The 24366-nt window shown below is 41.6% G+C and overlaps 1 protein-coding gene and 1 long non-coding RNA gene across 4 annotated transcripts in view; one reads left to right on the plus strand and one right to left on the minus strand.

The window, feature by feature from the left end:
* Positions 1 to 24366, plus strand: part of PLEKHG1 (pleckstrin homology and RhoGEF domain containing G1) — a 109241-nt gene that overhangs the window by 3956 nt on the left and 80919 nt on the right. The window lies entirely within an intron of this gene.
* The window catches only part of LOC309337678, a 200759-nt gene continuing 185158 nt past the window's right edge, over positions 8766 to 24366 (minus strand). The window contains exon 7 of the long non-coding RNA XR_014154474.1: positions 8766 to 8838. This is a non-coding gene — a long non-coding RNA (uncharacterized lncRNA). The remainder of the gene's footprint in view (positions 8839 to 24366) is intronic.

Below are 24366 nucleotides of genomic sequence, written 5' to 3' on the forward strand. Positions count from 1 at the left end.
TGGATTATGTCAGAGGCATGACTTGCTTTTTTATCCGGTTTCCTAGCATTAACATTCAAGGCTATTGTGTGACACATGATACTTTTCATGCTATCTCCTAGTGAGCTCATAGCAAAGGTGTGATTATAATCTAAATCTCTCAGGCTACTGACTGTAGCCAATGGATAACATTGTCTCTTCCCACTCACTCCTCATAGCAAAAATGGTATAAATAATTCCTAGTGATGGTCTTGTATACAAACAGCACAATCAGAATGTCTGTTGGATGACAGTTGAGGCACTTAACACAGTCATATAGATACAAATGAGATGACAAAGTATACATACATTTGTAGAAAAAAATTTAAACTCTAAGCCCTACAGTCAGAAGCTGGAAAGACTAAAGAATTGAGGTGATGATGGAGTGATGCCAACAGATTTCAGTTTAGTTGGCTGAGGTGCTTTTGTTGGAGGCTAAAGCTGTAATTCTAAACTCACTAACCTGGGAGTAAGCCCCATTAAGTTCAATGGAGTTTACTTCCAAATAGACATGTACAGGATTGCATAGTAAATAATCCTATCTGTGAAGCACAAGTTATAAAATGTGGAACTGGAGACCAATAAACCCTCATTCCTGGGTTTCAGCTCATTTTGAATGCAGTGGTACCTTAGGTTACAAACACTTCAGGTTACAGACTCCGCTAACCCGGAGGTAGTACCTTGGGTTAAGAACTTTACCTCAGGATGAGAACAGAAATTGTGTGCCGGCGGCGCAGCGGCAGCAGAAGGCCACATTAGCTAAAGTGGTACCGGAATGAATTAAGTTTGTAACCAGAGGTGCCAGAGGTATTATTTACAGCATTTCTATTGTGCCATTTAACAAAAAGTATAGTTGAAAGAATGGGAAGAACCAGAGATCTGTTCAAGAAAATTGGAGATATGAAAGGAACATTTTGTTCAAAGATTACCATAATAAAGGACAAAAGTGGTAAGGACCTAACAGAAGCAGAAGACATCAAGAAGAGGTGGCAAGAATACACAGAGGAATTATACCAGAAAGATATGGATGTCTCGTACACCCCAGGTAGTGTGGTTGCTGACCTTGAGCCAGACATCCTGGAGAGTGAAGTCAAATGGGCCTTAGAAAGCACTGCAAATAACAAGGCCAGTGGAAGTGATGGTATTCCAGCTGAACTATTTAAAATTTTAAAAGATGATGCTGTTAAGGTGCTACACTCAATATGCCAGCAAGTTTGGAAAACTCAGCAGTGGCCAGAGGACTGGAGAAGATCAGTCTACATCCCAATCCCAAAGAAGGACAGTGCTAAAGAAGAAATGCCAGAAAGAAGAAATGCCGTGGTACACCTGCATCAGCACAACCGGACACCTTCATCTGCCTCAGCTGCAACAAAACATGTCTCTCCCATGTTGGACTCGACAGCCAACCACAGGCACTGTGACTCTCCAACAGTTTGACTTTACCCTCAAAGGTGCAGTCCTCCATTTTTTCCTGAGACAGACGGACAGCAACTCAACTTAATATTTGCAAAGGATTGGAGTGTTAGTTGCTTTTCCATTGACTACTCACAGTTATCCCTCTGCCTGCAGCTTCCATTCCATTCCCAGCACTGTCCCAATCCCAGGATTATTTTTTGGTGAAAACACAAGGCACTGCAGAGGGGAATTGGAATTGGAAGCAGGAAAGCCCCATTCCTCAGCTATGAACACTGTTCCATTAGTGGAAGTTAAGATTCAAACTGATGTCTTTCAGTAGCAATAGAGACCTAGCTGCTCTACTCAGCTCTTCCCATGAATGCTGTTTTGCTCAGTTTTTATAATAATAATAAATAGAAATATATATTTATAAATGTGATCAAAATAATAATTGAAAATATAACATTTTAGAATAAAATAGCAGTGTTAGAAGAAGTCTTCATCTAATGCCTTCCTTCCTTTTTCAGAGCGAACAGCCTTTACTGATTAAGGCTTGTGGTTCAAATTTCCACAACTGCTTGTGGTCCTGGCCTCTAGCTAAATTTATAATGGAATCCTGTTTGCTTGTAGTAAAGCTAAATCTGGAAATAGCAGCTATGGGATATATAAGTAATTGTGTTTGGAAAGACAAAGTATAGGGCTGCCTTTAAACTTTACAATTTACATTTTAATTTTTTTTCCTGACACCCAGTAGTCCTAAATTAATACGGCACCATATGTTCAGTTAGCTTGACTGGTAAAGAAGTACTAGAATATTTTTTACATTGTATGTGTCTTTCTGTGTGTGAATTATATATATTCATATACTATACCAGCATCTACACATAGCACAAATATTTGTTCTTATGGATGTCTAAACAGATTTTGAAAGCTGGAAGTCTGCATGGAAAATTTAATCTTTGTCTTAATTTTAGGAGCCAATTCATACAACCACAGTCTGAGTTTATTTTGAGTAACTCCCTTGTTGCCAGCTGAGATTTGAAATGTGAAGGCAGTGAGGCAGCTGTCATGTAGCACTACCTTAAGCATGAATGCTGATTTAACGATAGGATGGCTCCTTTAATCATAATTCACCAAAGAAGCACGATAAGCCAATTATAACCCTAAAACGTGGTTATGTGTATTGTCCCTGTGGCCTGATCTTGATACAGTCGGAAAAGGAAAACCGTACAATCCATCTGGATTGATGTCACATTGGAGTATGATTGGGAATATACGAATGAATATTCCTTGCAAAAGTAGCATACTAGGAAACAAGTCTAGTTTACCTTCTTCAGATGTGTTAGTTTACTGTACATTGCTATTTATAGATAGGTAGCCGTGTTGGTCTGCCATAGTCAAAACAAAACAAATTCCTTCCAGTAGCACCTTAAAGACCAACTAAGTCAGTTCTTGGTATGAGCTTTCGTGTGCATGTGTATCTGAAGAAGTGTGCATGCACACGAAAGCTCATACCAAGAACTGACTTAGTTGGTCTTTAAGGTGCTACTGGAAGGAATTTGTTTTGTTATTGCTATTTATGTGATGGAATAGTCACGCACAAGTGATTCCACAATTCAGATTTTGGTGGTATAGTCCTTGGAAGGCTATGCCATGCACCTTTTCTGAATGTGTATGCAGTAAGCTAGGGTTGCCATATTTCAAACAGTGAAAATCCAGAGAGAAAAGTTGCAAATTCACAAAAAAGAGAGAAGTTTTTTGAACTATCGCTAAGAAAATTCACCAAAAATGACATTGGCAGCATGGGTTGTCATCTGTCCAGATTTTCCTGGTCATTTTTACAACTTCTGCTTCCAACTGCAGTATTCCAGATATGTCCGGGAAATTCTGGACATATGGCAACCCTAAGTAAGCCCATAACTTATGTGCATTTAACTTGATGTGTATGGCAATAAAAAAAATTTAAAAAGGGGGCAGGGTCTCAGAAAAAATGACTTTGGAAATCCCACTCTCCATTGAGCCCAATGGGTTTTGACTGTATACAATTTTGGCTTCAGGTGCCATCCCCAGAACATAACCCTCACATAGGTTGCAGGCCTGCCATATCCATTTGAAGCCTCTGACTTCAGGCAGGAGATTAACTTTAAATCTTCAGGAGAATCATATAGTATTTTAGAACTATTAAGTTAAAAGTTTAATTCTGATCACTTACCTTTGAAGGCATATGAAAAATGCAGGTTCTGAGATGGATAGGTTGGTTCTCTGTCAATATTGCTAGCATCTTTACACTCATAATTGTATTTTTCTGTTGTGCAGACTGCTTTGAAGTCAACAAGACATATATATAAAGTAATTTAATACATGGCTGTTGCACATGGTTCTGTTTATTTTAATGATGCTTCCAGAGAATCTCAGCCAGACACTGCTGGAAGAAAGTTGGCTTTACTATTTTCTTTTGCTTAGCATGGAGGAACCCTGCTTTTATCTGAGAAGCGCTGACCTGAAAGTTCTAAATAAAACTAAAAATGCATGACATCTCCCTACATGCAGAAGTGGTTTTCAGTATGTGCAACCTGCTAAGTTTTATTGGGCCTTGTGGAAGTTTCCTGAATGCTTTCCAAAATTGGAATTGGGCAAGGGAATTATGGTTTTTGTGGAATCATGACCTATGAAGCTGACTTTTATAGTGAGTCCAAACTCAAGCGGCCACTAGGTCCAACGGAGGACATTTTCTGCCTGGTGCCTAAATATATGTAATGAAGAAAGCCTTCCACAAGTGGAGAACCAGCACAGAAAAGCCTGCTCTCATGTTGCTGCCCTCCAGACCTCTCATGGAGGAGGCACACGTAGAAGAGTGTTGGATGATGATCACAGGGTCTTGAGGTGGTTCATATGGAGAGTTGTAGTCCTTGGAGTACTACAGCTGTGAGCAGGTTGAGGCTTTATAGATCAAACGCAGCACTTTGAATTGGGCCCAGAAACTAATTGGCAGCCAGTGCATTTGGGCCAGGATTGCCACCACATGCTCAAATCATCGCAACCTGGCCACTGAATTCTGCACCAGCTGAAGTTTCTGAACCATCTTCAGAGGCAGCCCCCACATACAATGCATTGCAGTAATCTAACCTAGAGGTTACCAGAGGATAGACAACAGAAGTTATGCTATCCCTATCCAGATAGGGGCGCAACTGGGCCACCAGCCAAAGCTAATGGAAAGCACTCTGTGCCACCAAGGAGCCACCTGAGCTTCAAGTAACAGCAATGGATCCAGAAGTGCCTTCAAGCTGTGCACCACCCGCTCCTTCAGAGGGAGTGTAACCCCATCAAAGCAGGCAACCTCCCATCCATTTGGTTTAGGGAACTACCCTAAGGTGGAGGATTGAGCTTCAGTTCATTGGCTCTCATCCAGTCCATTACTGAGGCAAGACAATGGTCCAGCACATCCACTTCAACACCTGCATATGTAAAGGAGAAGTAGAGCTGTGTGTCCTCAACAAATTGCTGACCATGGACTCCAAAACTCTGGATGAACTCAGAGGTTTCATGTAGATGTTAAATAACATGAGGGATAAAATTGAATGCTGAGGAACCCTACATTGAAGGTTCCATGGGGCCAAAGAGCACTCCCCAAGCATCACCCTCTGGAAATGACCACTCAAGATAGGTAGAATCACCACAAAGCGCTTCTGCCCACCCCTAACCTGGGAAATCCTAGTGTCCCGTTGTAAGCAAAAGCAATATACTTTGCCTTTTGAGCCATGCTTCTCTGGCTTGCTGCAGGGAAAAAGTCATTAATGGAAACCGTTGATAGCTATACCATTAATAGCTGCCGTTTTCAAGTAATTCTTATTGCAAATGAATGTAGTTGTATCTTTTGGATGTGTCCCTTTTTGCCAATTTTAATTCATGACAAAAGCTTCAGTGAATGCATATTTTATTGGTAAACGGGGAGACGATGTTGTACTTCAGAGCTCATTACAGGCTTGCTTCAATTGTTCAATCGAAACCAAATGTTGAAACAGTTTTATATTGGTATACTATAGCCAGAAGCTAGATTGGAATGCTGATTTGATACACTGACATCACATCTGTTAGGAGAGGTTTCGGATTCAGGAAGATATTGTAAATTGGCTAGGATTCAGAAAACATATGATGGTTTTTTGGGAGGTCTTGGCTTGATTACTTTTTAGGTCATGAAGGGAGGAAATTATGGCAGTCTGGGATTGAATGACTTCTGATGAAGTTTTTAAAAAATGTACATTCCTTTTGGCAAACATGAAATGTACAGTCCACAGTTTTGGCCCTCATTGCCACAATAGGAGGAGTGCAACATATGCCCTTGATTGAGGATGCGTTAGTGTGAACTCTGCCTTGTGTTTCAACTTGAACTTGCTGTTGGCGTCATGAACACATCCCACTGTTGTAAGCCCCGTTCTTTTCAGTGGGGCCTTTAACTCTGAGTCAGCTTGGGAACTGGGCTGCTGAACCTTTTGAACACCCTTTTCTTTAGGAAGTAACATGATTGCTAGCAGCCAAGAAATAAAAGATTTGAATTGTCACATGTTTGACAGTAGAATTTATTTTTTCACATTTCTGGTTCTCTGCGAGTGAAGCATGAGATGCCAAAAGTTCTGCATTGACTACTTGGACGTTACCAGATAACCATTTGCCAACTTATATTTTAAACAGCTCTGTCTCTTGTGTTTAAATTTATTTTTTGTTTATAAGTTCTTTTTTTAAAAAAAGACATCTAGACACTGGTATTGGGCTTCTCTTCCACTTTAAATTCTAGTATTGATCTTCAGCTCCCAGATAATACACACTGCCAGTTCCTGTGCTTTCAGATTGACTAATGCCTTTTGTGAAAGTATATAGCTATAAATTCCAAATTGTAAATGTGAATTAAATACTGTGAGTGAGTATGCTACATTCTCACTGGTAGCAAAGCTCATAGAGAAAAGCTGAGGCACAGATGGCCCATTCCATTCAAGGAGGCACCTTGGAGAAGGGAATTTCTAAAGGTCTCAGAAAGTTTTCCTGCTTATTGCAAAAAAGGAAGAAGGACTGTGCATAGATAACTTGCTTGTGTACTTCCCAGAGGCATGGGCACCATTGGTGCTGGGTTCACCGTATGCTCTCTTTCTTTCCTGGAGAATTGTCCTTCTTCACTATATACATGTACAGAGAGTTTTCCCCCCATGTATGAGATTAGAAGTATAAATATTCCAGAAAGTCTTAATAGTGTGTTTCATTGAAATTCTCCCATGGTTTGCTTTTGCTGTAGCGTTGATGGTTTTGGCTAGGTCTTTTTTTTTAAAGAAGTATGAAAGGATGTGTTGTTGCTAGGTGTTGTATAGCTTTCTGGTGAGAGGAAAGAAGAAATACCTAAATACTGTAATTTACTGTTTCCTTCAAAAGAGAAGAATATTTCATGTCATTGGGTGTTTTGAACCACCTTTTTATGGTTTGGGAAGAAGCAAACCATATACAGTGAAAGATCAGTAGAGGCTGTTTATTCTGACAAAGGAATGGCCATGTGGGAATACCTTCCTGGTTTGAAAACCTAGTGATGTGTAGGAAGCCTTTGTAATGTTCCCATCTAGTAAAATGCCTGCAGTATTTTGCCATGCAGGAAATCAATTGCAGCTGGATGCACAAAGTTTCCACTCCAAGTATATGAACACACCTTTTAGTGTTCTACTAAAAATGTTTTTTCTTTATCCAGGGCCTTACCTTGAAAAGTGACTTGGAAGACTGGGGGGGGGGGGGACACACTAGAGTCTTGTTTCTTAAAAGTTGCTGCCTTTGAAAGAAACTATGTTATTTTGGCAATGTGGTATATGGGGTTCAAAACGCATGTGAAGCCTTTCTTTTAAAGGCAGCCCTTTGTGACTAATGAGGACCTCTATATCTACATCACTCTTGGGATCCTAGTTCAAGTACTGATGCTTCCTGTAGATATTGTGGCCCTAGGAAACAGCTAAATGCAGGAAATAACCATCTCAATGCATTAGGTTGGGCATGTTCAGGCTTTGGATCTACTTTTTTTTTTGTACTAGAATCAGTCAGAGCCAAGTGACAAACACTGTGGCTCAGGGACAAATCAAATTCATATTCATATTTACAAGAGTCCCCCTTCTCCTCGGTATTAAATCCCATGAGCCACAAACTGACTTAACCTGCACATATGCATGCAAATCCATATGGGGTAAGTAACTGCATATTAGAGGATTTGCCTAATTAAGGAAGGGGGAAACCTCTTTTGTTTTAATGGGTTGGAAATATAGTGATCTGCCATTAGCTCCAGATCTCTCTTCTGCCTCTCCAACTAAAAAAGCTAAAAAAACATAGCATACATAGCTCCCACAATGGACTATATACATTACTGCTGATTTTAATAAGGTATTTCAATATCTTATTTTTGACAATCCTCTCCAAATAGTTCATCAAAGGGTCTTCTGGGATCTTTAATTCTATAATTGGAACCAGATTATGTTCAAAAATTTCTTAATGCTTTTGCATTGTTGGAAGAGATGAATTAAGTTGGCACCATGTTCCCCATGTCTTCAACAAGCATCTGTAACCAAATTATATATCTTGTTTAGTTGGTAGGATATCACACACCATTTGTATAGGTATCTTCAAACTGTGTTCTGTTAGGTTCACAGTTGTCAAGGAGCTTGAGATGTCAATGCCAATTGCCAAATAGTTTTATATCAGAACCCCTAGATCTTGCTCTCACATGTTTTTCTGTCAAAGCTCACTTTTTCCTACAAGAAGACAATGTTGCCATTGCCAGATTTGTCCTACTACCCCATTATTCAAAGCCCATTGTTCTACACGTTTGCTCAGAAATAAATTTGTAGAAGCTCCTTCCCCTGAATAGAGTGGTCCTTTTTCAGATATAAATCTAAGCCATGGTTTAGTATTATGTGCTTCATGTACTCCTATTTCAGCACAGCTGTGAAATAAGCCAGGATCAGTGGCTTGAGCTTCTGGCTTTTTAACAAAGCATAGTTTTTACCAGAGTTCCTCCAGCTTGGACATAATGAGAAACTTAAGTTTAAAGGTAGACGCTTCCAGGATCCTTAGAACTGCTGAGACTTGCTGCTGCTCATATCCATAGCAGTGAGTTAAACCATGGTTTGGTGTCACTTCCAAACCAGGCCAAAGTGTAGTTGTGATGGTAGATGTATAATCCTCTCATGGATTACAGTGGTACCTCTGATTTAGAACTTAATTTGTTCCGGAGGTCTGTTCTTAACCTGAAACTGTTCTTAACCTGAAGCACCACTTTAGCTAATGGGGCCTCACGCTTCTGCCGCACCGCCACCACACTATTTCTGTTCTCATCCTGAAGCAAAGTTCTTAACCCAAGGTACTATTTCTGGGTTAGCGGAGTCTGTAACCTGAAGCATCTGTAACCTGAAGTGTCTGTAACCCGAGGTACCACTGTATAGCAGCATTTCTAGGGGAGCACCTACATTCCATCTTAATCTGTCCTTCATATGACCTTCTTACAGCTATTCCAGTGGAAGACATATGGGCATAAATTGCCTCTTTCCCTCTTATTAGCTGTTCTTACAGTTGGAACCTGTTCTTCAGCAGAAGCTGTAACCAGTGTTAGAAACTGGGACAGAGAAGCTAGGAGCCAAGTGGCTCCTGGGATCTGGGTTGTAGGCGCCAAAACAGAACGTCTAGCCACCATTTGTGTGTGGGGGGGTCATCACTTTTTATTTATTATTTTGATAAGCATGAATTAATATGCAATTTACATTAGAGACACATTTCCCCCCAGAAATTGTTAATACATGTTTAATTTGGTGTTTATAATAAAAATATTGGTATCATACTTCAGTTTTCAAAACACTGTACTCTTTATTGTTAAATTCCTTATCATATTGTCTATCCTTAACATATACTTCAAGGCTTCAAAGCACATTCATTTCAGTAATTCTTGAGTGTCATCCAGGTGCAAAAAAAATGGCACCCAGACTTTTGGACTTTTCACAAATGGAGAATCTTTAGGTGCAAAATGTGTCTGGCACCCTGCTAATTTCGAACCCTGGCTGTAACTTATTTGCCATTAGGCCTTCTCATGCCTTAAAAATGTGTTGAGAACTAAAATATATGATGGCGTTGCGGGTTCTTTTTAAGTCTGTCATAATGGTTTTAATAATGAAAGTGAGAATTCAACTATGTTTACAGCTTTACTTATAAGCATTTTCATTCCCAGATTTTTGGTGGCGCAGCAGTTAAATTAATGCCTTCCATAACTTACATCTAGTGAGAATTAGTGCAGTCGTACTATCCTTTGGATGAGAAGGATTATAATTGTAATTAATCACACATTTCAAGGAAGTTCTGAAACCTTTTAGCTTGGAGTTCTGCAGAAATAATACACTTAATAATATCCACATCTCTCCAACCACTTTATTTTACTACTGTGTGGTGTAAATTAAATAAATTTACAACTTGTTGTTTTTATGCTAATTATTTGACAGTATTTTACTTTACCATCTAAGGTTGCTGCTGCGTACCCTTAAGCATTATGGGTCCGCAGTTCACATGAGCAAAGTTCAGCTCACAGAAATAATAATAATAGCAATTTATTATTTATACCCCGCCCATCTGGCTGGGTCCCCCCAGCCACTCTGGGTGGCTTCCAACAAAACATTAAAATACAATAACCTATTAAACATTAAAAGCTTCCCTAAACAGGGCTGCATTTAGATGTCTTCTAAAAGTTTGGTAGTTATTTTTCTCTTTGACATCTGGTGGGAGGGTGTTCCACAGGGCGGGCGCCACTTCCGAGAAGGCCCTCTGCCTGGTTCCCTGAAACTTGGCTTCTCGCAGCGAGGGAACCGCCAGAAGGCCCTCGGCGCTGGACCTCAGAAAGGGACAAGGAAGTCGTTTTTGCTGATTCCCTTGCAAATCTCTGAAAATCTTCTCCAGAAGATTGAAGGACCCTTTGTAAGAGCATGGGAGGTGGTGCTGGGGACTGCTGAGGAAGAGGGAATTGGTAAAAACTCAGCTTCTTTCCCCCCATACATGAGTAGCAGCTTCTACTGAGTCACAACTTCTTGTAGAAATGAAAGGAGCCCTTCTCTGGATCCAAACCAATATTTGTATTTTGTCAGGAAATGTATTTTAATTACAGAATGGTTATGGCTGATGGGAACTGTGCTTTCCATATTTATTTATTTACTTTTACTTATAGACTACCCCTTATACAAAATTCCAGAGCAGTAGACATGGGGGAATCCTGTGTTTAACAGCCACACTTTAGAGCTAAATATAATCTTTAAATATAATTCATGTGTTGAGCTTGAAATTAGTAATCTCAGGTTTAACAGACAACTTAGTAGGGAGTCCCATAATGTTTGGGTTGATGGTGAGTGTGTGTGCACGCATGCGCGTGTGCATGTGCGCACATTGTGCCTTAAGGAGCCTTAGACCACTCCTAACAGATGTGAGTGGACAGTGGAGTTGCACACTTTCACTATATCCAGTACTCCTTCATTTCAAATCTACATCCCGATTGATGTCACAACTTTATACCAGACACCGACTTGTACAGGCAGCAACTATTTTAGGGGTCTCTGATATTTCTGTGAATGCACACACATGCATCATGCCAAACATGGAAGTAGCCTGAAAATGCCACAAAAAGTGATAGGGCAAGGGCAGAACAGGGTGTTTGCAGACTTTTTCAATAGTATTTCAAATATATGCGATTTCACTTAAATGCGGATGCCTTAGAATGTAACGCCCGCGTAAACTGGGAGTTGCCTGCAATAATAAATTTCTCTTCTGTTGATTTTGGGGGCAACACCAGTTGCCTCACCCCTATTGACTTTAGAACTGAGTTGTAAAAGCTTCAATAAATTATGTATAGCATTGATTAAAATGCATATATTGGACAAAACAGACACGTGGGTTCTCAAAATGAAATATTTATATAAAAATAGGTTTTTCCTTTTTTTTTTTTGGTAAGTGATGGGCATCTCTGCATAGCTAAATTAATAATATGCTTGAAAACCAGTAGCTTGCTGCTGAAAAGCACCGCCCCCCAAAATGGCTTGAAGTGTTAAAGAGTGCTTGTGGCAAAGCATTTACTACCAACCTTAAATTGCCCTTTTAAAAAATAAATAAATAAATCTGGCTTCTTTCTGTGGAAGTAAATCAAAAATCAGTTGTGTTTTGAGTAAAATGGATTTTTCTCTGTGGTTGTTACAGATCTTTCAGTGGTTTTAATTTGAATTGTAATTATGAGTAGAGCTACAATATTAGGCACAATTATTCAGTCAAATTCCTGTTAGAAAACATGCCAAACTAGAATTCTGGTAGGTTTTAAAAATTGTATTTTTCTTGTACCAAATACAAGAAAATGGACGAAATGGATCATGAGCAACCCAACTGGAGACGGAGCAGCGGGAGGAGCTGGAGCGGGACCAACTCTGGAGGAGAGAAACAGGAAGGATGTGCAGAGATTCCTGGGGTTTGGAAACTTCTATCGGAAGTTCATCAAAAACTTTGCCCACTTAACGGCGCCCATCACCGATTGTCTCAGTAGTAAGAAGAAATTCGCGTGGACGGAAGAGGCGCAGCGAGCGTTTGAACAGCTAAAGAAAGCGTTTGCGTCGGAGGAGCAGCTCTTGCACGTAGATCTACAGAAGCCGATGAGGGTAGAGACGGACGCATCTGCTCGAGCGGTAGGGGCGGTGCTTATCCAGCCGGGAAAAGATGCGTCGGACTGGAGACCGTGTGCCTTCTCGCGGAAGTTGAATAAATCCGAAAGGAACTACACAGTGTACGACCGGGAACTGCTCGCCATTCATGAAGCTTTTCGGCGGTGGCGACACCTGCTGATTGGAGCGCAGCACAAGGTCCAGGTGTGCACGGACCACAAAAATCTGGAATATTGGAGAACGGCCCGAGTACTGAACCAGAGACAAGTGAGATGGGCACAGGAGTTCTCTAAATTCCATTTTGAGATTTGCTACGTACTGGGACCAGAGAACGTCAGGGCGGACGCTCTCTCTCGAAAGCCAGAGTATATGGAGGGGGAGGGAGCGCCCGAGGAAAGGCATATTATCCCAGAGGACCACTGGGTTTGTGGAGCAGCATTGGTGGGGCAAAGGGAACTGGTAGAAGGGACAGAGAACGATGAATATGCCCAAGACAAGCTCAGAGGGCTCAGGAGAGCCGGGGAGAACACAGGGGGGTTTGAAGAAAGGAACGGGGTGTTGTATTACAAAGGGGCATTGTACATACCGGAAGGGGAATTGAGGGGTAGAGTACTCAAACAACTACACGACAGCCCCACCGCAGGGCACTTTGGGCAACACAAAACCATGTGGTTAGTTACCAGGCAGTTCTGGTGGCCCAAGGTGAGGGAAGATGTACGAGAGTATGTAAGGGGGTGCGACCGCTGCCAGCGAGCAAAGGGGGAGAGGGCGGCACCGGCGGGGTTACTGGAACCATTACCCACACCCGAACGGCCATGGGAGGCAGTTTCCATCAATTTTATGACGGATTTACCAAAATCCAAGGGAAAGACTGCGGTAATGGTAGTGGTAGACCTGTTAACCAAGATGTGCCACTTTATAGCTTGCTCACATGCGGTGACAGCGGAAGAAACCGCCAGGTTGTTTATAGAACACATTTTTAGGTTGCATGGCGCCCCCTTGAGGGTGGTCACAGACCGAGGGAAACAATTTACGTCCAGGTTCTGGAGGAAGCTCATGAGCTTACTGCACGTAGAGGTCAATTTCTCGACTGCCAGACACCCAGAAACAAATGGGCAGGCGGAAAGGGCAAACAGTATTCTGCAACAATATCTGAGGTGTTATGTAAATGACAGAGAGAATGATTGGGTAGAGAAATTGGCTCTGGCCGAATTCGCCTACAATAACGCAGAAAATGTGTCCACGGGCATGAGTCCATTTATGGCCAATTACGGGTGTCACCCTAGGGTCTTTCCAGGGGAAGGAGGGGAAAGATGGAGCGTACCGGCAGCGGAACATTTCGTGGAAGAAATGGAAGCCATACATCAACAGCTCAAGATGAATTTGGATAGGGCCAAGGAAGAATACAAGAAGCAGGCGGATAGGAGCAGAAGGGAAGGAGAGACCATAAGGGTGGGGGACCGGGTGTGGTTGTCAACACAAGGGTTGCCATTTAAGGGCGGATGCAAGAAATTGAGGCCGAAACGACTGGGACCCTTCGAAGTTATACAACAGGTTAATCCGGTGGCCTTCAGACTCAGGTTGCCAGACAACATGAAACTGCATCCAGTATTCCATAGGTCATTATTGTCACCATACCGGGAGGGGCGGGAAATTTTGGGACGTGAAGGTGAGGTTCCCGCGACACCGGAAGTAGAAGAGAGGGAGAGCAGCAGTCATGTAGCAGAAATACTCGACTCTCGGTGGAAGGGTAAACAGGTGGAGTACTTAGTGGCATGGGAAGGGGAACCGGAGTCCGAAAATACCTGGGTACCGGCAGAAACGGTTGATGATGAGGTTTTAGTAGGAACGTTTCATCTCCGGTACCCAAAGAAGCCTCAGCCCTTGGCTAGGTTCTGGGAGGAACACTTCGGCACCACTGACGAAGAAGGGGAGTTCGAGGTGTTCCCAGAATCAGGACAAGAAGAGGAAGAAGAATCAGATGGGGAAGAGTATTCGGGAAGAAGGGACAGTAGTAGGTGGAGGGCGGTTTTTGAGTCATCCGAAGATGAGGAGGATTCTTTCAGGGGATTCCCAGCCTCACCACCCAGAGAAGAGGGGGAAACGGGGGTGAGGGGGGTCCTGGAGGGGAGGTGGGTGTCAGGGAACTGCCATCGGAGAGTCAGGTGGTGGAAGGGCTCAAGGAGGGTAGGAGAGCCTCGGATGCTGAGGAAGGAACCAGCAGGGGGAGAGGGAGAGTTCCCACAGAATCTCAGTCGGAGGGATGGCTCCAAGATACTTCCAGTGAGAACAGCGGAGAGGTTTCAGGACCTCCGCTGGGGATGCCTACTCCGCGTAGGAAACTGTCACGCAGAGAATCCAGAAGGAGAGTTTCCGTTAAGGAACTCTTATGTTGGCGCAAATTCCGGAAACGCCCACTGACGGATTCTGCCAGCGATTGAGGTAGCCATGCACCCATGGCTCCGCGGACTGGGAGAGTTTAGAAACTGATTGCATGAGTTGAGAGCTCAACCATTTATGCACAAGCAGCCCCCTTAACCCATAACATCCAGTGGTAGGCAAAATATCCACACCAGCTCCAAGGCTGGCATAGCCCCCCATCGCCTATTCCATAAGCATGTTTGGGGGATGAGGGGCCTATGGATTCAGCAGATCCAAAGCATCCCCTAATCCTCCCTCGTCATTCCCCTGGAACACCCACTTTTTGACCTTAGGACACGAGGCAGATCAGCAACCATGGTGGAACTTGAAACCTCTCTGAGGAGGCCTCCAATTATGGTCCACAGCATCCAATAGCTACCTGCTCTTTTGGGGAGTTCAGAATTCCAACCCCTGAGCTGAAATCTATTGCCATGCTCTGAGAACATGCAATGCAGTCACCTTGTTGAAGCTAAGCAGGTCTGGAATCCTGCCATTGTCTGTGTGGGAGACCTTCTGGGAACCCCACATAGTTCTAGGAAGGCAAGACGGAATTGTACAGCTCCTAACTGTTCGGATCTTACATTTTTGCAGTTAGTATTTTATTGTAGTTGTTCTTCCTTAGTCAGTGTAAAACAGTTTTAAGGAAAAAGATAACTTCGCTAAGACATGGTAGTTGCAGGGAAGCAGATTGCTCTCTTCCTGTGACATTTTCTATTGTCTCCATCTTCTATTTCAAAATGACCAGGGAAATGTGTAAACTTCCTTTTGTATCCAATAGATAGAGATTCTTAATGAGCAACTGCTTGTATTTGCTGACATAAAGGAAATGAATGGACATTTGTGATTATTGCACATCTGTTGTTTTGTGTTAAGTATCCTGTATGTGGGTGAAACTGTCTTCAGTATCCCCCCACCCACACAGCAAAGGTGAAATGGAGGCATATGTTTGCTTTGTTATAACAGTTACAGATATGGCTACAGACATAAATTAATTACTTAACCCCACCCTCATTTCCCTCAAACTAGTCACAAAATTGTATATTGTATCAGGTGTATCACTGAAAGCATCTTATGAAGTTCCAGTTGCATAGTCTGCATTTTTGAGTTGTAGTTCTGCGCAGTAATTGTACTCTTTTTTTCAAAAGCCTTTGATGCAGAGTCTGCTCAGACATAAATGCTACTTACTCACTGGAAAGTGGGGTAAGGATTACAGCCTAATCCACAACATAAGGGATATTTGTAAATTTGTCTAGATGTGCACTGAGCATGACTTGCTTGCCTTATGTGTAAACTTGCATAAGTTCTTCATTGATTTTTATAATCTTTCTTGCACTTCCTTAACTGAAAATAATCAAATGGAAAGTGGCATCTGTTGGGAAGCATAAAGTTATATCTAAATATTGTTTATGGCGCCAGCCAAACAGTGCAGGTTAAACGAACAAAATTGAGATCTAGCTGGACAAGGGTATCTAACATTCCATTGTGTTCATCTCATCAAGTATACTTTTATTTTTGCCTATTGTGTGTTTATGTTCATGTGCACAAGATAGCTTTCAAAATGAACTTCCTTCAAGTTTTGGATCTTACAAGTTTTCCTGCGCCCTTTGAACGTAGCAGTTTTATGTATGTACAGTGGTACCTCAGGTTAAGTACTTAATTCATTCTGGATGTCCGTACTTAACCTGAAACTGTTCTTAACCTGAAGCACCACTTTAGCTAATGGGGCTTCCTGCTGCCGCCGCACCGCTGGAGCACAATTTCTGTTCTCATCCTGAAGCAAAGATCTTAACCTGAAGCAAAGTTCTTAACCTGAAGCACTATTTCTGGGTTAGCGGAGTCTAACCTGAAGCATATGTAACCTGAAGCGTATGTAACCTGAGGTACCACTGTATAGAAACAGTGTAAACTGCTTTTCGTAGTTTGATTCAGTAACTGCCTGCTCTCTATTAATAGTAGCAGCATTTTGTGTGCCTTAAGAAGTGAGTTCAGTTAAATGTATGAAGCTTTTTAAAAGCAAATTTCTGTAGGACAGGATTAATCTTTTAATAGTGCTTTCTCCTAACTCTCTACCTAATCTAGAGATAGGTTCAGGTAGGTAGCTGAGTTGGTCTGACACAGTAGAAATATATATAAAAAATAAATAAATTGTCCACACACAAAAGCTCATACCAAGAACAAACTTAGTTGGTCTCTAAGGTGCTACTGGACTCTCATATATATATATATATATATATTTGCTTTCGTAGATTTTCACGGGTACAGGAATGCAGGTTTTGGTGTCCTCGGGTGTCTTCCCGTGTAAAAGTTGGGGTGTCTAGGCGACGTTTCGACGAGGTCTCACTCGTCATCTTCAGGCTGGTGCTTTCGGCTTCTTGTTACTGGAACAGAGCAGGATCTCAGTGTTTGAGTTCCTATAAATACTGTAGAGGGGGTGTGGTGTATAGCCTCCAATGTTCTGGGCAGAGAGGAAGTTCCCAGGCTAGTGTGCCTTTTCTTCTTTTGTTCCTTAATTACTTGAGAGATATCTTGAGTGATTTCTTGAGTGATATCCTGAGTACCACTTAGGTGGGTCATTAGGTGTGGATTAGTTGTTAAAGTCTTTGTGTCTTGACCTCTTGAACTTTGTGAAGAGTTTTCCTGAGAAGATGGCTGTACTGTACTTAGTTGTGCTCTGGTTTGGCTTCGTGTATAGGGGCGAGCTGTGGTTTTGTGGCTTGTGTCAGCCAGATCTGTGTAGGGATTGCAGGGGGGTGCAGCATCCGGAGGTGCCACCATGGATTGGCTACTGGATGGTGTCTGTAATTCATCTGTGGAGAGGGTCTGGGTTTGGGTCTGGTGTGGTTGATTGGTGTTGGCGTTCTGTTGGCGTTCTGTTGGCGCTCTCAAGTAATTAAGGAACAAAAGAAGAAAAGGCACACTAGCCTGGGAACTTCCTCTCTGCCCAGAACATTGGAGGCTATACACCACACCCCCTCTACAGTATTTATAGGAACTCAAACACTGAGATCCTGCTCTGTTCCAGTAACAAGAAGCCGAAAGCACCAGCCTGAAGATGACGAGTGAGACCTCGTCGAAACGTCGCCTAGACACCCCAACTTTTACACGGGAAGACACCCGAGGACACCAAAACCTGCATATATATATATATATATATATATATATATATATATATATATATATATATATATATATGTATGTGTGTGTGTGTGTGTGTGTATATATGTTATGTGAAACATCTTTCATTTCCATAATGCTGCCTTCCTGCATCTTTGGATATTCACAAATATCCATGGAGTGGTTTGAATGGCCATGCAGATCTGAATATTTCTTGTGCATTCATGTTTTGAGTGTGAGGTCATAGCCACACCAGAGATTTAAAGCACATGGCTTCCCCCAAAGAATCCTGGGAACTGTAGTTTACCCCTCAGAGAGATACAATTCCCAGCATCCTTAACAACAGTTCCCATGATTCTTTGGGGGAAGTCATGTGCTTTAAATCTCTGGTGTGGATATGACCTGAGTGTGCATTTTTAAATCCTCAAATTGGTGACTGGATCCACAAGTGCTTAAACAAGAACTGATTGACTTTAAAATCATATACTGTTCTGTTCTTGAAGCTCATATAAAAACCATATAAGCTAAGCTTCACTGTCAGATATGGATGTATTGAAAGTGATGTAAATTTTCATTGCATTCCCCACTGAAAAGCATGTGTGTTACAAATTGAAATATAGACTTAGGAGAACCAAGGAGGTGTTCTTTTTTTCTGCAGAAAATGTCTCTTCCTCTTCCCCTTTAAGATCTATCATGTTTCAGTACCCACAAGACCCAGACGTTTCATGTTTATCTTCTAGCTCTCTTAATGTTTTTCTGCTGCATTTTCAGGGACACTTTTTCACAAAAACAGGGTATGCACAACTCCAAATCACAGGCAATTATTGGCATCTCTTCCAAACCCTTTGCAGGGTCTTAGATGTGCACCCACAAAGTCCCCCTCACTTCCAAGGTCTTTGTTGTTCATTAGAATAGAATAAGCAGAGCTGCTACCTCTTCTGAGATGAGTGGGGTAACCTAGAGCCTGTACAAGTATACCAAAGCATATACTGGGCTGCTGATGTAAACAAGTACCAACTAGTACTACTAGTACTACTAGCTACTGAAATTAATAATGACTTGTTGAGCAGCAGCATTTTATATCTGAATGCCTTAACATCTATACTTGTACTGGGAAAATGCTTCTTGTCTCTGTTTCTCCTACAAAAGTACATGGAATGATTTCAACATGTATGGAATACTTGGCTTAAATGTTGTGATGTGGATCTTTAAAGTAGAGGAAATGAAACACAAACCTTTTTAAAAACAGTGACTAAATGCTATTTATCAGCAAAAGTATCGCTTTTGGAGGAGGAGAAACTAAACATCTGGCTTCCCTCTGGAAAAATTATGTTTTTCCTTTGACCCTTTGTAAAAATAAATATTTTTCTAATAGTTTTTATTTTGAAGGAGTTGAGCATTCAGCCTAATCAAAGGAATGTCACTATTGCCAAAGCTGTTGTTTGTTTAGGCTTTGTTTTGCTTTTAAGATTGTGGCAGCAACAGAGGAATTTCCACAGAAAAGGCAAACTTCATTTTTTACTTATTTTAATTGTCGGTTTCCAAAACTGCTATTAAATACTGGGCAAAGGAGACTGTGGCACTATAACACCTGTAAGAATCCTCTAAACATGTATCTCATGGTAAATGATTCACCTCTATTGCACCTCTGAAGAGTGTGTGTGGAATTTTCTGACCTGTAGAAGGGATGGTTGTTAATCTGACTAGGAATCTCTTTAGCAGAAAGTACTGTACAGTACAAAAGTCAAGAGTGGTTTTATTCCTGAGACATATTACATCTGTTGACCATTTGTGGGGAAAGCTACACCAAAGTGTTCTAGAATAAGGTTACCAGACATCCCCGTTTCCTGGGGACAGTCCCCGGATTTACAAATCAGTCCCCATACAAAATCCATTGAAGTTGAAAAGTATCCCCGGATTCATTGGAAAAAAATCTGGTAACCTTATAGACATGATTGCAGCAGAGAGCTGTGGTACCTAACTGGACTTTGAAGATTTGTGACCACAAATTTCTAAGCTGACAGCTGTTGTGAATCAGCTGATGTTCATGCACATAGTAAATACAACAACCATTCACAATTGCATGGAAAATGAGAAATCCCATGGCCAGGATATATGCTCATGCCTGTGTTCAGTAGTGGAGAAAGGTGGGGGTGATTGGGGCAGTCTGCCCCGAGTGCCATCCCTGAGGGGGAGTGATATCGCTGCAGGAGGCGCCCCCCCCCGGGACATGCACCGTTGCAGTGCATCCCCTGGAACGCCCAGCGGCGGCGTACCCCTGCAGGCAGCTAGCCCCGCCCCTGCGGGCCACTCCGGGTGCTGGAGCAGCTAGCTCTGCCTCTGCCTGCATTGTACCACCTAATGACTTGGGCCATATTTTCTTATACATCTTAGGAGGGTTATAGAATCATTGAATTATAGAGTTGGAAGGGACCATCAGGGTCATCTAGTCCAACCCCCTGCAATGCAGGAATCTTTTGCCCAATGTGGGGCTTGAACCCATGACCCTGAGATTTAGAGTCTCATGCTTTGCATATTCTAATTGGCCCCCTCTGAATTATTTAGTGAATTTCATCAAACTTGATGTGAACTTCAATACAGCATCTTGACTTTGCACTGGGAACTTTGAAAAGCATATGTAGATGCTCCATATGCAAGTTGTGCCTATAAAAATATGCCCCCGAGCTCACTTGTACCACAAGGAGTGCAAATTATTCGTTAAATAACTGAAAGATAGCAAAAACTTTATTTATTTTGCCTTGAAAATGAAAATCTGAAATATTATAATTGTTGCATTTAATGGGTTTGAAATGAGCACGTTCACATTTTTTTGCTTGCCAAGTTTAGGAAATGGATCTTGCTTTTATCTTAGCAGATGATTAAAGACTTCTACATAGGATAAGCTTGGGAAAATGACAGCTTTTGGCTGAATGGCTACCTTCCACATTATAGTTCATCACTGTGGCTCTTAGCAATCTGCAGATTCAGCAGAAAGGCATCCGCAAGCCACAGTTGCAATGGAGACTGAACTCTGTACGTTACGACAGTCTATTTTTCTATCTTCCCTCTAAAGCATGTTGGTATGGATGGAAGCCTGGGCTCTGGCAAAGTCTTGCAGAGTCAACAGAATGTTTTTTTCCCCTCTAGACCTGCAAAGTTATAAAATGTCTGCACAAGTAAAATCATCATCACCATCATAATATAGTTACAGATAGGTAGCCGTGTTGGTCTGCCATAGTCAAAACAAAACAAATTCCTTCCAGTAGCACCTTAAAGACCAACTAAGTCAGTTCTTGGTATGAGCTTTCGTGTGCATGCACACTTCTTCAGATACACACTTCAGATGTGTATCTGAAGAAGTGTGCATGCACACGAAAGCTCATACCAAGAACTGACTTAGTTGGTCTTTAAGGTGCTACTGGAAGGAATTTGTTTTGTTTATCATAATATAGATAAGACATCGGGAAATGGACAATTGCATTATATTCATATTGTGCATGTTGCTAGAAAGTATACTGGGTTCTTTTGCTATTCACTAGTCTGTGAGAAATTTTGAATGAAGTGAGGCCTTTCCTTATTTGTGTTTCCTGGCAACATAATGTGTTCCCACCTCTTGGGTTATTGTGTGTGTGTGTGTGTGTGTGTGTGTGTGTGTGTGGTGTTCCCCTCACCCAACTGGTTCCTTGGCTCAAGACTGCTGTTCCTGATGACCTAGTTTTAGCTGTACACATGAGTCATCATCTTTAAAGGGGACCTACCCTGAAGTGCGCTGGCAGGAGTACATGGATTGTTTATTAATACAGTATTGCATTACATAATGTGTTCATAGCCCATTGCTGCATTATACAGTATGTAACTTTGTTCAGTTAGACATGGTTAGAAGTATTGCAGTCAAAGAACTTTTACTAGACTACATTTGCCCTGTGTTTTTGTATAGCACTTGAGAAGAAAAAAATCTCGGAGTGCCCATGTGCTGGCAAAGGCCTAAGTACAATACAGGTCCTTTAAAAATGCATCATTTTTTGGTAATGAGGAAGGGTTTACAGAATTTGCAGCATGTGGGGCTTTAGAATTTACCGCTAAAGGGAGACAGGCTAATACTGTAGACATAAATGCAACAGTCCATTTCAAATGATTCATGAAAGTGCCTGGTTGCCTTTCCTAACTGTCTGTGGGTGACAAATGTACTCAGTACTGATGAGCTGGCTTCGAATTGGCCGTGTTGATACCAGCCTAAAACGTTTTTTGGCAGTTGACTCTTGCTGTGCTGTCCAACCTCAATTTTTGGGTCACTATTTTTCTTTAAAATGTTTAGAAAAAACAAGCTGGTTCTAAATTGGCCACTTAAAATGCTGCCTGCTTTGCCATTTAAAAATATGTTCAGATCTGGTAAAGAAAGGTTGGGCAGGTGGTTGGCTGCCAGAGTACTCACGCTGGTGTACTCACGAAGGTGCACTCATGCTTATGTTTAAGTGAATTTGTGTATATGCAAATAAACTGGCATTTCTAAGTAGCTGGCTGTTTGTATGTGTTCTTCAGTCCTTTTTTTAACCAGAAACCTGTAGTGTTTCTCCTCTAAGAGGACTGTTTCTTGTAACGATTTGGTTCAAAAGCTGACATGTGCCAGCCAGTGAAGGTGCACAGCAGTCTTCGTACTATTTTGAATAAGCTGGTGTAGGGCACTGTGACCTTTCTGGCATCTATCCCCTAAACTCTTTTTGCCCAGTAGGCATGACTCATTCTATTCTTTGTATAATGTGGATGCGCACCAGTAACAAAAGTCTGTCTGTCCGTCAGGCCTTGTTTGATTTGCTTTCATTTTATCAGTATCTGCGCAATTATACTGCAGAGAATAGCTGAGGCCATTGTTTCTTGAAATACCTTCTGATTGACACAGGCAGAGCTGGGAATTGTGGTGAGATCAGACTGAACCCTTGAGCTTTACCTCCACTTTATTATTTAACAATATGAGGCTGTATCGTGCAGGGTGAGGGGTGTTTTGGGCCTCCAAATGTTTTTGGACTCCAATTCCCATCTGCTCTAGTCAGCATGGTCAGTGGTTGGGTCAATGATGGAAATTGGGGTCTAAAAACATCTGGAGGGCCTAAGTAACTTACTGGTTTCAATATCTGGGTTGTTCACAGCATAATCTTCCAAGATGCATTTCATATTTCTACCTGCAGATCTGCTCCTGGACTGAAAGCTATAAGTTCGGCAAACTGAAATTAAACTTTCTGCTTTGGTTCAAAGAAAATAGGCTGTACGGAGTATACATTGTTTGGTAGCACATTAAGTAACCTTGGAAGATTATTAAAAGGCTATTTATGCTGACTTCATTGGGATAACAAAAGTGTTAACTGCCTTAGGTTGTTAGGTAGAATTAATGAGTCAGCAGCATTGCCACATTGCAATGTTACAATGATTTGCTCGCAAGGTTTAAATAGACTTTTGCTCATGCATAACCATAAGGAATGCCAAGCCAAACATTACCCCATTTCCTCGTTCTCTCCTTGCCAATACAAATTATAGTTGTAAAATTTTGCCCTTGTGTAAAGTTCAGTTGTTTGTGTGCTGCAGGTCTTAAATTGTCTTCAGAGTGAGTGTTTTTCCGTGTATCAGCATCTCCCAGTAAGCTCCCTTGCATTTAATGTGAGACCTTAAATTGAAACAGCCACTGGAATGGGTCAGGCTGGGTAACATTCAAATCTTATGCATTTGGACTGCCCACATAATTATTTTTCATGCACTTACATTGGAAACTGTTTTATTCATTACACCCATTATCTGTTGTGGAATATCTTTCCCTCCTATCGATAAGAATGTCTTTCCCTCCTATCGATCAGAATGACCCCCCAGGGAAAAGAGTTTAGAACTTTTCCCACTATATTTTGTAGAATCCATTATCTGCTTAGAAAAAAAGAAAAAGCTACCAAAAGACTACTGTATTGTACTTGTCTGCTACGTAATGGTTTGTTTTGCCTTGTCTCTGCAGCCTTTACAGCAGGTGTGACTCACCTGTGGCCCTGCAGGTGTTCCTGGGCAAGAACTTCCATCCCGCCTGACTTTTAGTCATGCTGGTTGATGGGAGTGTGTGTCTGTGTGTGTGTGTTCAACAGGCATGTTTTTTTTAAACATTTCTTACGATGAAATCTGTAGAAACATTCAAAGGTGCCTGCAATCTTTTTTTCTGGCAGTTTTCTCATCCTTTCATTCCTTTTGTTTTGCCTTACCGAACATGCTGTGTGATCAGGACTCCCTCTAGTGACAAAGGCTATGTGACTTCATAGGCAGCTTGTCGATAACCGCTCTACAAATCAGCATGTGACGTGATGAACTCAGATTTGATTTGGATATTTGTTCGTTTTTGTATATGCATCCATTCTCAATTATCAGTAGAGGGGGGGGCAGGGGGAAGCATATCCTGTGTTACACATAATAGCTATTGCATTTGGTAGTTTAGTCTGAAGAAAATATAGGGATATTTTTAGATGTATTTTTAGACAGGGCAGATCCCATTTAGACTGAGAATATAACGAACCATATAACAAAGTACTTTCAGTATAAAATACCAGTGTCTCCGTCATTATATGCTAATCATGGTCCCTACTAATTATTTGTGTGTTCATGATAATGGAGGATTCTTTTCTTAACCAGTCAAATCGAGTTAAGAGTTGTTAAGAATATGATGCCTTAACATATGTAATCATGAAAACACAGTTTTGATATT

The sequence above is a fragment of the Podarcis erhardii genome, assembly GCF_964252035.2.
Source record: "Podarcis erhardii genome assembly, chromosome: 3".
Classification (NCBI taxonomy): Eukaryota; Metazoa; Chordata; class Lepidosauria; order Squamata; family Lacertidae; genus Podarcis; species Podarcis erhardii.